Consider the following 11,877-nt stretch of genomic DNA (forward strand, 5'->3'; position numbering starts at 1 on the left):
AGCAGGTGGTTTGGGGAGGGTTCCTTTTGTCAAAATCTGGCATTTGATGCACAGATTCATAAAACATTAAGATGGAGGAATGGAGGATCACTGAGTTATACCTAACTTAGCCACCAGGTTCTCATTGACGCCCAGTTTTTAAGAAGAGTGCCAGGGAGCAATAGGGCTGATGCCCAACCTCCGAACAGGGGAAATTAATGCAAAATACATAAGGATCAGTGTCAGTGGACATTTTGGATAAGTCCCATCTACTTCAGAAGCATTGATGTGGCCTCGGTAAGGAGAGATTTTGCCTTACAGATACCTGTTGAAGTTCTTCAGGGGAGACAATGGGAATGTGGATGTGGTGGTCTGGCTGACAGACCCCATTTGGAGTCCTGAAAGGTCTTCAACAGATTCTCTTGCAAAAAATGTTTAAGGAAACTAAGTCATGGAATAAAAAAGACAGTCCTTATATTGCTGATTAATTGTTTTAAACTGAAAGTTTGAGTAAATTGTTGGAGGAAGTGAGGGCAGTAGAGGGAGGTCACTGGTGGATTCCTGTCGAGGTCTGACTGGGCACTTGGGCTGTTCAACATATTCATAAACAATCATCTGGAAGCAGGTATGAACAATGGCATGACAAAGATTGCTGGTGTTGCAAAATTATTCATAGCAGGACTAAGAACAAGGGCAAGGGCTGAATGGGAAGACTGGCAGAAAGTTCTTATGAGACTGGAGAATAAAATGGAAGGTGAAATTCAGTGTTGATGATAAATGAAAGCAATGCACAGAGGAAAGAACTTTAACTTTGCATATGAAATGATGGCCTTTTAGCTGACCATTACCTCTCAAGACTAAGATCTTGAGGTTATAATAAATATTCCCATGAAAACATCAGTCTCAGTGCTCAGCAGTGGTCAAAGAAGCAAATGCAAATGTTAAGGATCATTAGAAGAAAACAGAGAACAAGTCAGAAAATGTCATAATGCCATTGTATGAACTCATGTTTTGCCCACATCATAAGTAAGTATTGCGTGAAGCACAGGTCCCCTCATTTTCAAAAGGAGCTGAAAAAGGTTCTGTGAAGGGCAGCAAAAATGATTATGGGTATTGAATAACTTCCATGTGAGCACCAACTAAGTAAACCAGCACTCTTCGGTACTGGGAAAGAAGGCCGTGCAGGAGGGGATAAGACAGAGGGAAAAAACATTGTAAGCGGTGTGAAGAGGAGGATAGGGGCTGATATATTCATCACTTCTTCCAATAAGAGTCATAGAGGCTTTTAACAGAGATTGTATGAGGCAGATTAAAAATAAAAAAAAAGAGCTGTATTTCACCCAGTGGGTAGTCAGCCTGTGGACAAAGTGCTTATGTCCATTGTGGATGCTAAAGCCACAGGCTTAAAGGGGAGACTGGACCACTCCACGGAAGAGAAATACATTGACAATTCCTAAATACCTACCACATCCAGCTCAGGAAGCTCCTGAGCTGAAAATAAGTAGTGGCTGGGACTATATTAGATGAAGGCACCACTTTATGACAAAGACCCTATTACCACTGTTTAGTACACTTCTATCAGTTAAAACATATCTTCCATAAAGGCATCTAGTCTCAATTAGAGTACATCAAGGAAGTGGAAAGAGGACTATGTCCCAGCAGAGGTGGTACCGTGCCAAGGGTGTGCTGGCGCAGCAGTGCAGGAAATAGGGCAATACAGATCTTTGAAGGGAACACTGGGAGAGAGCAAGAAACAGGGTAGTGGGGGGAAAGGTAGGGGTGTTGGGGAGGAAATTATTTAAAAGCTGAGGTCAGGGTGGAAGAGAAGGAATTAGATCTGTTGGAGTGCAAGGGCAGACAGGACTGATTTGTGATTTGCAGAGGACTGTTAAATACAGGGCTGATGTGAAGACTCCTGTTTTTCAACTACTTTTAAGCTGTGGAATGATATCCCATAGTTCTCTCTGAATTTTCCTGTCTTCATCTTCTAGGAAGTTTTTCATTCTCCTTTCCTTCACTAGATTAAAGAGACCTTTAATTCATGTTATTCTGTTTCTGCTAAGGTACACCAATAAATATCAACCTGGGCATGTCTATTTTGCCTAAAATACACATAGCAAGGTCAGAAGCAAGGAACAGAATTTCCAAAGAGTGTGACTTCTATATTCCTCCAAATATCTTTTACTTTGGGAAAGGAAATAACTCAACATTATACGCTGGTATATTTGGCAAAACTAAACACTTCTCTTCCACAATAACAAATTAAAATGAAATCTGAAGATCTAAGGACTTCAGTAGGTCTACCTGTGTCGATGAAGTAAGTAAAATTTGGGCCAAAATCTGGTAGAGAATTGGTAGGCCACATTAATACACTCAACCTACTTTAAAAGTACTAATTTTCCCAAACAAGCAAAATCTTTTTTTTTCGGCATTCATGTTTACTTATGGTGTATACCTTTCATCTCCGTGAACTTTGTGTTATCATGGTTTTCCCTAAGAACAGTGCTGGAATTTTTTACGGTGGGTAAGAAACATTTCCACTGGTTCAGGTTGTCAAAGCTACTAGTATGTGAAAAAAGAATCTGTGATTAAATTATCAGAGAGGTTACAGTAGATATGTGGACTACAGTAGTCAGAAGGCTTCCCTAGTATTTGACATGCAATTAAATGGGCTTATGTGCTGAAAAGCAGAAAGGTGGCAGTGCTGGGGAATATTGCAAGTCATATTTTTGGCCTTAATTAGTTTACACCTTATATCTGCTTCTGTGGATTTTTTCCCTCCATATAATTACAGAGATTAAAATCTCTGCCATACCTAGAAAGCAACATAAAGATAGGTAACAGCAAGGATCCCAAACCTAGGAAAATTATTACCACCACTGGTAAAATGTCTTATCAAGTATTTATTTTTTCTTGCCACAAAAGGCACCTACAAATTAACAAAACATCCCGTGTTGTTTATTCATTTACATCATCAAGTGTTTGCTCTGCATACTGTGGAATAAATAAAAAGGCACAGACTTCTTCAGGACAGCTAAAAGGCTAATAATAAAAGGGGAAGTTGAGATGGTAACAAAAGAGTGGGTGAGTTCAGAGTTTGTGATCACAGGAAAGCACTGTGTGACCACGGTGAGGTGCCACCTTAGCCAAAAGGGCTACAGTCTTCTCCTGATGTTTGATTTGTAACTGCAGGAGACGACAAATAGATTTTTTTTCCCTCATGTTAGATCAGTGATTTGCGGTTCAAAGATGGGCACAGCACTACCGCTGCTGATGGAGGCTGATGTAATCCTTCACCTTTGGTCTTTAAGGATACTTGAGCATTTCAAGGGCCTGAAGGACAATGCTGTTTCTCTAGCTGGTGCTTTCATCACTAGTTAATATAAAGCATTTTTGGTAATGAAGTATTATTGAACTGACTAGTAGGTTCATCTTCCTTCTGATAAGCAAGTGTGGAGACCTGCAAAGACCTGGAGCAAGAAGGCAATAACCTGGGCGCTGCTGTTTTAACAAATCTGACCGTTAGCATTGCAAAGTACAGAAGGTGCAGCAACAAAGTACTCTTGAGAGGAAAGTCTTACAGACCTGTGGGGAAGATTAAAGAGGGAGGCAAAAAAAAAAAAAACAAAAGAAAAAAAAATTATTGAAAAGCTCTGGGATTGTGATCCCACCTAAGATTTGTAAAGTCAAGCAGAAACCTTTTTCTCCTCTACCAAACATGATGAGGCATTGTCAGGGAAAAACATTAATGTCTGCAGATATCAGGAAGGGAAACGAAGAGGTAAAATTGTAGGATGAGAAAGACACAAGAGGAACAAGAGGAAGCATCAGACTTGTATTCTTCCAAAAGACACAACCAATCTTCAGTAATTTGCTGGCTTCTTGTGAAGTTATTTTCTTCTTTTTAGATTTTAAATATATATATGTAATTAAAGATTTTAGTACATTTATAATAGTTTGGTAGCACTTCCTGTTTATTGATAATAATTGAATCTTGGGTTAATAGCTTTTTCTGTGCTTGCTGATAAGCCTCATTCTTCCAGAAAGGGAAAACATCCACAGCTTAGTTTCACTGTCCCTATCCATCTCTCTAAGTCTCTGAGGATCTCTCTGAAGAAAAATAGCTTCAGGAATTATCTCCATGTAGTGCAGTCAGCAGTGATATAAGGAAGTACCATCTTAGCTAAGGTACTTGGAAGTATTGCACTCTAATAAGATTAATGAGAGCTTGAATGGCCATATATTCACTGTTCTAAATAATTGTGCTTATTTCCCTTGCTGATGTGCCCACCTGCCAGTGGTTCTTGGTGGCTTGGCAAGCCAAGAAACCCTGCAACAGTGTCCTTGGCAGCAGCCCCAGTGCTTGCAGTGCAGCCTGCCCCGGGGCAGCCCTGGGGATGCAGAAAGGGCACCTCATGAAGCCTATGTGAGGGCTGGAGCCAGCCAGTGCACAAGCATGGAGAGGACACTTGGGTTTGAGTCACTCAGTGATGGTGCTGCTTGTGTTTCATGCATGCTAATCTTGAAAAGTTAAATCTAAACCCAGAAATGTTGTTGCTGAAATTCCTCTACAGCATGGGAAAGTCCAAGGGACCAAAACAGAGGATAAGCTCTACTCCTGTGGCATAAGTTTGGTGAATTTGAGAATAAAAAAAGACACAATTGCTGAGAGATCTGAGTTCTGGTTTACTCTAGCAAACTTTGACTTTCCTCTCACTGTTTCACATTGAGCCCCATCACATTTTTTCCTTCCCTTAAAGTTTCAAATTGTGTGATATCAGAAAAGTGTCTAAGTTTCCTTCGAGTTTTTACCTCTTAGCATTTTGAGGAAAGCCCTGATGTTAAGACTGCTGAGCCCACTAGAAGCTGAAAACATGAAAAGCTTACCAAAAAAAAAAATCAACATTTTAAAAATTAGTGTCTTAGCATTTCTAAGACAATTGCCTGATTTGTAATCCTGACTCAATGCTTTTGAACACATGACATATTGGCTGTAATGATTTCCTCATCTGTAAAATTGGGATAAATATAATTAACTGCCTCAAAGCAATGCTGGAAAGTTAATCACTTTGAAGAACACATGAGTTGGAAGTTACTATATGCCTGTAAAGTATTAGTGTTATTAGTTACGATATCTTGGGCAATTAAAATATAAATTTTGCTAAACTCAGGCTTTTAACTAACAACAGAGCATAAAGTATGTTTTCGCTTTATGTGAAATACCCTGGAGGAAAGCTTATATCTATATTTACTGTCCAACAGAAGGGATGAGTTGACTTGTTCAAGGCAAATTGCATTAAGTGTAGAAACCCAACAAAAACATCAATTACTGTGTTAGCCCTTATGCACTCAGCTTGAGGTTGTTCACCAATCATGTGGGAACAATTATCTTTATGGATTATTGATTATATTCAACTCTCAGGCAGCTGTGGGCCTCATAAGGCACTTTGTGGCTGCAAAAAGGGTAAATTTTGTAGGCTCTTTCAAGAGCTTTCCTGAATAATTTGAGAAGGTATTAATCAACCTCTAGGGTCAGTGACCACTAGTAATCAGACTAGATGGATAATTTGATTAATTAGGGATTCTTTAGGACATAAATAGGTACAGTAATAACATTAAGTAAACTAAAAATATGAGGTATTGACACAAAGGTCTAATTCATGTACCTATAAGGAAAGTAAATTGTAAATATGTTGGGACTGATGGTTGGAAACAGTCATTGTTTTCTCCAGGGATTGCCAGAGGGAAGGAAAGGACAGCACGTTTTTCTCCTGATGATTGCCTCAGTGGAGCATACCAACAGCAGAGTTTCTTCAGTTGTTTCTGAACAATAGAGGTCTTTTTATTTCCAACGATGAACTGACTCAAAATAACAAGATTTGAGGCAAAACCCACCAAAGTCAACGGAAACCCTTCTGTTTTGAATACTACTGTACTGATATAGGACTCTCTTTAATTGTGAGATGTTTGTCTCCTGTTTACAGTTTGCTGCTATTTGGTCTTTAAGGGTTTTCTCACACTCTTTTAGGGAAATAGTATTTTCTGCATACTGGTAATACAGCTGTGCTTTGTGTAGCATGTCCATTGTAAATAAATTAACCTTGTTTTTTTCTGCCTACCACATACACTTTTTCCCTTTAATCTTCTCTTTTTTTATTTTTATTTTTGGTTTTGCTCTCATGACATTTTATGATACTCCAGTCTAGTCCAGAGGAGGCAGGATTGCAAATCCTTAATTCCAGCAAGTCCTTCCAGGAGAGCTCTGTGAGACAAGACTGCCCAGGAACCCAATACGTCTTCTCAAATTCTTGGCAGTTTAATGTCAATGGAAAGTTTCCTCCAGTTTGTCAAAGTGGTGTTTTCCCACTTGCTCCTCAAAGGAGTGTCAAGATGTGTTTGGTACATGTACCACTGTTCAGATATGGGCCTCATGGGGTTTCGCTGGTAATGCAGATCTCGCTGCCAGCTGCAGGTCACCAAATGAACTGGAAATAATGAGGACTGATCTGTGACTTAAGTCGTACCCCTCAAAAAACCTGCCTAGATGCAGGTTGGACATGTGTATCTATCTGTTTCTGCTATTTACAAAAAATCTCTTTATCTGACCCTGGAAACATAAATGGTATCAGTCATATGTTAGGCAACCTGTAGCCCAGTGGCTTGTACATCTCTGCAGACAAGCAAGGTTTCAAAAATTTGTGGTTTGTGCTACAGAGCCAACAAGCACTAGGTAGCGCATAGGAATGCAGGTCCCGTCTCTTTCTAGGTGGTAACTCCTGCAAATGATACATTTACAGAACAAAAAGGCAAAGGTGCATGGACAAAATTTGTATGCCATTGCACAGTTGTGTTACTAAGTACAGGCCTAACAATTAGCGGAATGAAATTGCAGAATAATGAGTAACAATAAAGCTATATTTAGATCTAGAGTCTTAGATTTTTTTAACAAGACTAATTTTGTCTGAGCATGTTTTGGTTAGACAGAAGACCATACCTTGCATACTAGATTTCAGCATTCCTATCTCAGAGAAATTCATATCTGAAAACACATCTGTGGCTCATTCTTAATTAACAGTTACAGAAAATGTAAGCTGAATCCCTAATGTTGTATAAAGTTTATAATCAAAAAAAGTGCTTATGTGCAGCCAGTTTAATACTCCTGATATGTTGTGCCTTGAACCAGAACCTCACCCTGTATGTATGAGACCTTATCCACGAGACAAACGTGCCCAGCGTGTTTATGTTCCTGTAATTTCTGAACAACATTTGAAATTGGATTTGCTTTGTATTTTTAAGAAAGAAACAGAAAGAATGACAAGTTCTTATATGGTGTAGCTCTATACATTTGCCAGACGTTTATTGCTAATAGAAACATGGAAAACAATTTTTTACAAACAACTATCAACAGAGGGAGGAAAATGTTTATGAAGATGGAGATTTAGAGGAAAATGTTCTCCTGTCCTCTGGGAAATTCTTTCCTAAACATGTGTGAAAGAGGGACCCTTGGGCTTTTTACGTGACTGTTGACTGTACATCACAGCAGTGAAATTCCTGGAAGGTACTAAATTCTCCTCCTTTGCTAGGGATTAGTACCTTGAGGTACACCAAAGTGATGTAAGACAGTAGTTTATACTTACACTGCCATCGTTTTTATCTTAATATGGAAGGAGGAAAGAGGGCAATAAATAATAATGAAGTAGCTACTTTTGATCATGCTTCAGCAAAGTCTCAGCAGGATTAAGGAAGGGCCCTGATCTGGGGCCCCTTGGCTGGCACAGGCAGGGCTGTGAGATGGCAGGGGTTGCAGCTCCAGCCGGGTCCCATGGCTGGGCCTGAGCTGAAAGCAGCTCCCAGGGGCATGGGCTGGCCCCGGCAGCAGTGTCAGTCACGTGTCAGTGGGTATCACTTGAGTGGGTGATGCTGTACATCTGCAAAGAGAGGTTTAGAGGAGGACTACGAATATGAAGACGGAGTGGCATCATGGAAATCTTAAGGCTACCCTGCACTGCAATGAGCTGAAATTCATCCTGAGGTCAGGACAGCTCATGAAAGGTTTGTGTAGCCCAGCATCTCGTGTCCAGAAGTAGGTAATAACATCTGTCCAGAAGGGAGTGTAAAAGCAGGGCAAGTGTGCAGTATGTTTCTTCAGAGATGTGTCACACAGGGGCTTGCTTAAACCAGGGGTTGATCTCGCTCTACACAACAGCTGTAAAGAAAAGAAGAAAAATATTATAGTGTGGGGTGGGGGAAAGAAAGAAGAGTGTGCCTATCCTAAGCAAACCACAACTCTGTGGGCAGCCTGAGGTGTTCTTTGGCTGGGGGAAATTTTAAAAGCGTATGTTTTCCGTGTACCTTTCATGTGAGCTGGTGCAATTTCCTAAATTAATAGCTATTTTCCTCCATAGGTTTGTACTGCCTATGTTTGCCATCTCAGAAGCTGTGCACCTGTCAGACCTTCTGCTTGTTATCTAGCATGTGTTCCCAGACTTCTTTCTTTTGCAGATCTGGATTTGAACTCTCAAGAAGATCAAGTGTCCTCCCTTATCTATTCTTCTTCCCCGTGAAAGTCAGGCTGTTAGCATGTGTGGGGGCAGTGCATCTCAATTGCATCCTGCCATGGCCCTGATAAATCCGGCAGCATGTGGCAGTGAAGTGGTTGGCAGACCTCAACGATAAGTAAGATAAATGCTGTGCACTTTTCCAATGAAGATCTTCATAAAAATATGAAGTCACTCAGACTGTGATCTGTGCCTCTTCTTGCAGAGGGCTGCTGTATTTTCCCATCTGCTGCATACGGGCAAGGCTTACTTGTAAAAATTGAGAGTCTGGGGAAGGGAGAGAGTAGATCATGTAGTATCTATTGTAAAAGTGGTAAGAGTATGCTAATAGACATCATTGTTACAAATGGTGGTGAACCTGGCTTGATCTACCTCTGGCAAGGATGCCAGCTGTCCAGAGAAGGCTTAAGGTAGCTCCGAGTAGCATAGGTCTCATTTTGTCCCAAACCCTCCACAGAAAGCCTTGTGCAGTGCTGGAACCAGAACTGCTATGCCAGGACAAAGGAAATAAAAGGGAAATCAGCAGTCAGCATACAGCTCCTGCTTCAGCAGGCATTGCTGCTTGTGCCTGTCAAGCACCAGATTATTCAAATTATTCAAGTAGGGGAACAAAGTGCAGAAAGATCCTTTTTTTTCCTAAGTCATCTATGGGGGTGGACGTGCCCTGGTTCTGGGGTCTCCACCTAGACATCAGCCCAGGGAAATATACTGGTACCAGTGCTGAGGCTGCTAGGGAACTTAACCCAAGACTTAGTGTCTTCAGTTTTGACAGTATAACTCAGTATTGAGTGTGGATGCCTGCAAGCCTGGGCTAGTATCAGCTGTACTAGTAAAAGTGGTATTTATAGAAAGGACAGGTCTGTGGTTGCCCTGGTTTACACAGCATGGCAGAAAAATGACTGTCACCTTTGCCTTCTGCTTCCTGACCTGTCCTGTTCTATGCTATGTATCTATGCTACACTATGCTATCTATGCTATGCTGTTCACTCTTTGGACATCCTCCTCCCAACTAAGGTACTGTGAATGAGATTCTGCCATTTTCTGAATCACAGTGGTAGGGCAACATAGAGAAGATGAAGACCTGATCTCTTCAATCTACTGTACCGCAGCAGGTAGACAATTTAATTCTCTAAGGCTGCCAGTATTTTCATGGACACTGCATTTTACATAAGGAGGTGAAGAAAATTAATTAAACTGAAGCAGAGCATTGAAGGTGGGCTGAAGATACATCATTTTGTGTTTGTTGCATCTGTTCAGGCAGTCTTTTAAACAAATCATGCCCTCTTTGCCAGATAGATTTTCGGTAAATGCTTTATCTACTGGACTGTGTAATTTTAACATTTCATTTTGTAACTCACATTGCTATATAACAAAATTATAACAGTGCCTCAGTGAAAAGATGCCAACTTCTTATTGCAGTGGTTTAAGCTCCAATTCATTTGAAAAAAAAAAGTTTCAAAATTATATATGATTGATGCCCTTCAGCTACAAAATAGGGAGAGACTCATAATTTTCCTCTTTTACTATTAAACTTATTTGAAATACAAGGTAAAGTACATTTGTTAACCTATTACTTGAAGACCATAAAACTGTCATCTTTCTGGCACTATAGAAAGTGCCTCCAGAATGCCTGCTTTTTCCAGCTGTGATCTGTGCTTTAATTTTACTGGCATGTTATTATGCTATCCTGTGTGCTAGCTCTTTACACATTCCAGAGACCATGAAATAGTGTAACAGCGTTTGCTTTTCTTCTACTTACTAAGAGAAATACAGCCTCCCAGTCACTCTCTGAGTTGCATAGTTATTACCCCGGCTTGTTTTCCAAAGAAGCAGCTGTCAGAAACCCACAAAGCCTGTTGTTGGGTCATTTATTATATTTGAACTGTGGTTGAGTTTGGAGCCCCTAGCTTAGATCAAGACTCCATTGATCTAGGCAATGTAAAGCCATGCTGTAAAAGACAGTCTTTACCTAATGATTGTGCAGAGTGGACAGAAAATACAGCATTTCAGGGGTGTGCTATACCTCCACTATCAGCTACTCCTGGGAGGAGTCACTAGCGGCTCATAGCAGGCACTTCCAGGCTGAAGGTGAGCTGCTCCCTCACCCAGCTCCCAGCATGCCATCACCGTGAGAGCACAGGGAGACTGCATCCCCCTTCCCTGTGCTGAGCCCCCTGAGCTGTCACAGAGAAGAAGGACATGGAGTACAGGGTAGGGGATGCATTGCAAGCTGCACTGTTGCACCTGCTGTATTTCAGGCAGGTGAGATTTACAGATGACTCGAGGTTTGGCTGTCGTTCTAACAGAAAATTCCCCCAAATAAGACTGGGTCTCTTTTAGCACAGCCCTGAGCACCAGGAGATGGCATGGTGTTCCCAGAGCCACCAGGTAAGACCACTTGCTGCTGCCAGCATGCAATAAGTCTTCCTCTGTTAGGCAGTAAGGAGAGTTTCACATCCCCATGCCATAACAGCCCTTCTGAGAGGTGTTGCCTGGCACAGCATGACACATTGTCAATGGCCCTGGTACAGCAAAATGAAGACAAAAGGGATCATCAAATGGTACTACTTGGCCTGTGTAGTGAGTAATGACAAAGGCCAGGAATTTGTGGGAGCAAAGGAATTATATCCCTGGACATGGGAACTGAGCTCAAAGAACAGAGAGGACATTGTCCCAGGTGCCTCCTTCATACCTGTCCTTTGAGTGGGAGAAGGAATTAGGCTTTCTCAAATGTATCCCCAAAAGCAAGTCACCATGCCTTCCAGTACAAACCAATCGGTCATGTACCCAGCAGGGCTGTTTGGGCAGATCAGTAATGATTTGTGGCATCTATAACAAGGACAAATAGGAAAAGTACTGTCTTTCATTATATGCAGAGGCTGTGCTTGAGTAATTATATTGAGGAAACTGCATTATAATGGAACTATCTCATAAGGGCTTCTTCATTGTGCCAGATCACATTAGTTTTTCCCTACCATGTTTGTCATTTGGAGGTGTATTTCTGCGATTGTAATCCAATTTGCCATATGAGGGATGTGAAATATGAAGCCTTGATACCTTCAGTTCAGTCTTTGATAGATCTAAATTTTTTTCTTGGAGATGAAGTTGCTAACTTTCATAGCTAGGTTTGACCTAAATCTATGAAGGTCAGAGATAGCCCTTTAGAGTTTCCATTTTATTCTATGTATTTCACCAGCTGTGGTATAACATACTTTATTCTATAAAAAAAGACAATGAATGAAATATTTTTGCTAGTTAAGAGTGACCTTGGAAGTAATTCACAAGTGCTGAGCACAGTTACACAGCTGCATGGGCAGATTGTGTAAAACTATAGCTATTA

This window comes from Platalea leucorodia, assembly GCF_965183815.1.
Source record: "Platalea leucorodia genome assembly, chromosome: 2".
Classification (NCBI taxonomy): domain Eukaryota; kingdom Metazoa; phylum Chordata; class Aves; order Pelecaniformes; family Threskiornithidae; genus Platalea; species Platalea leucorodia.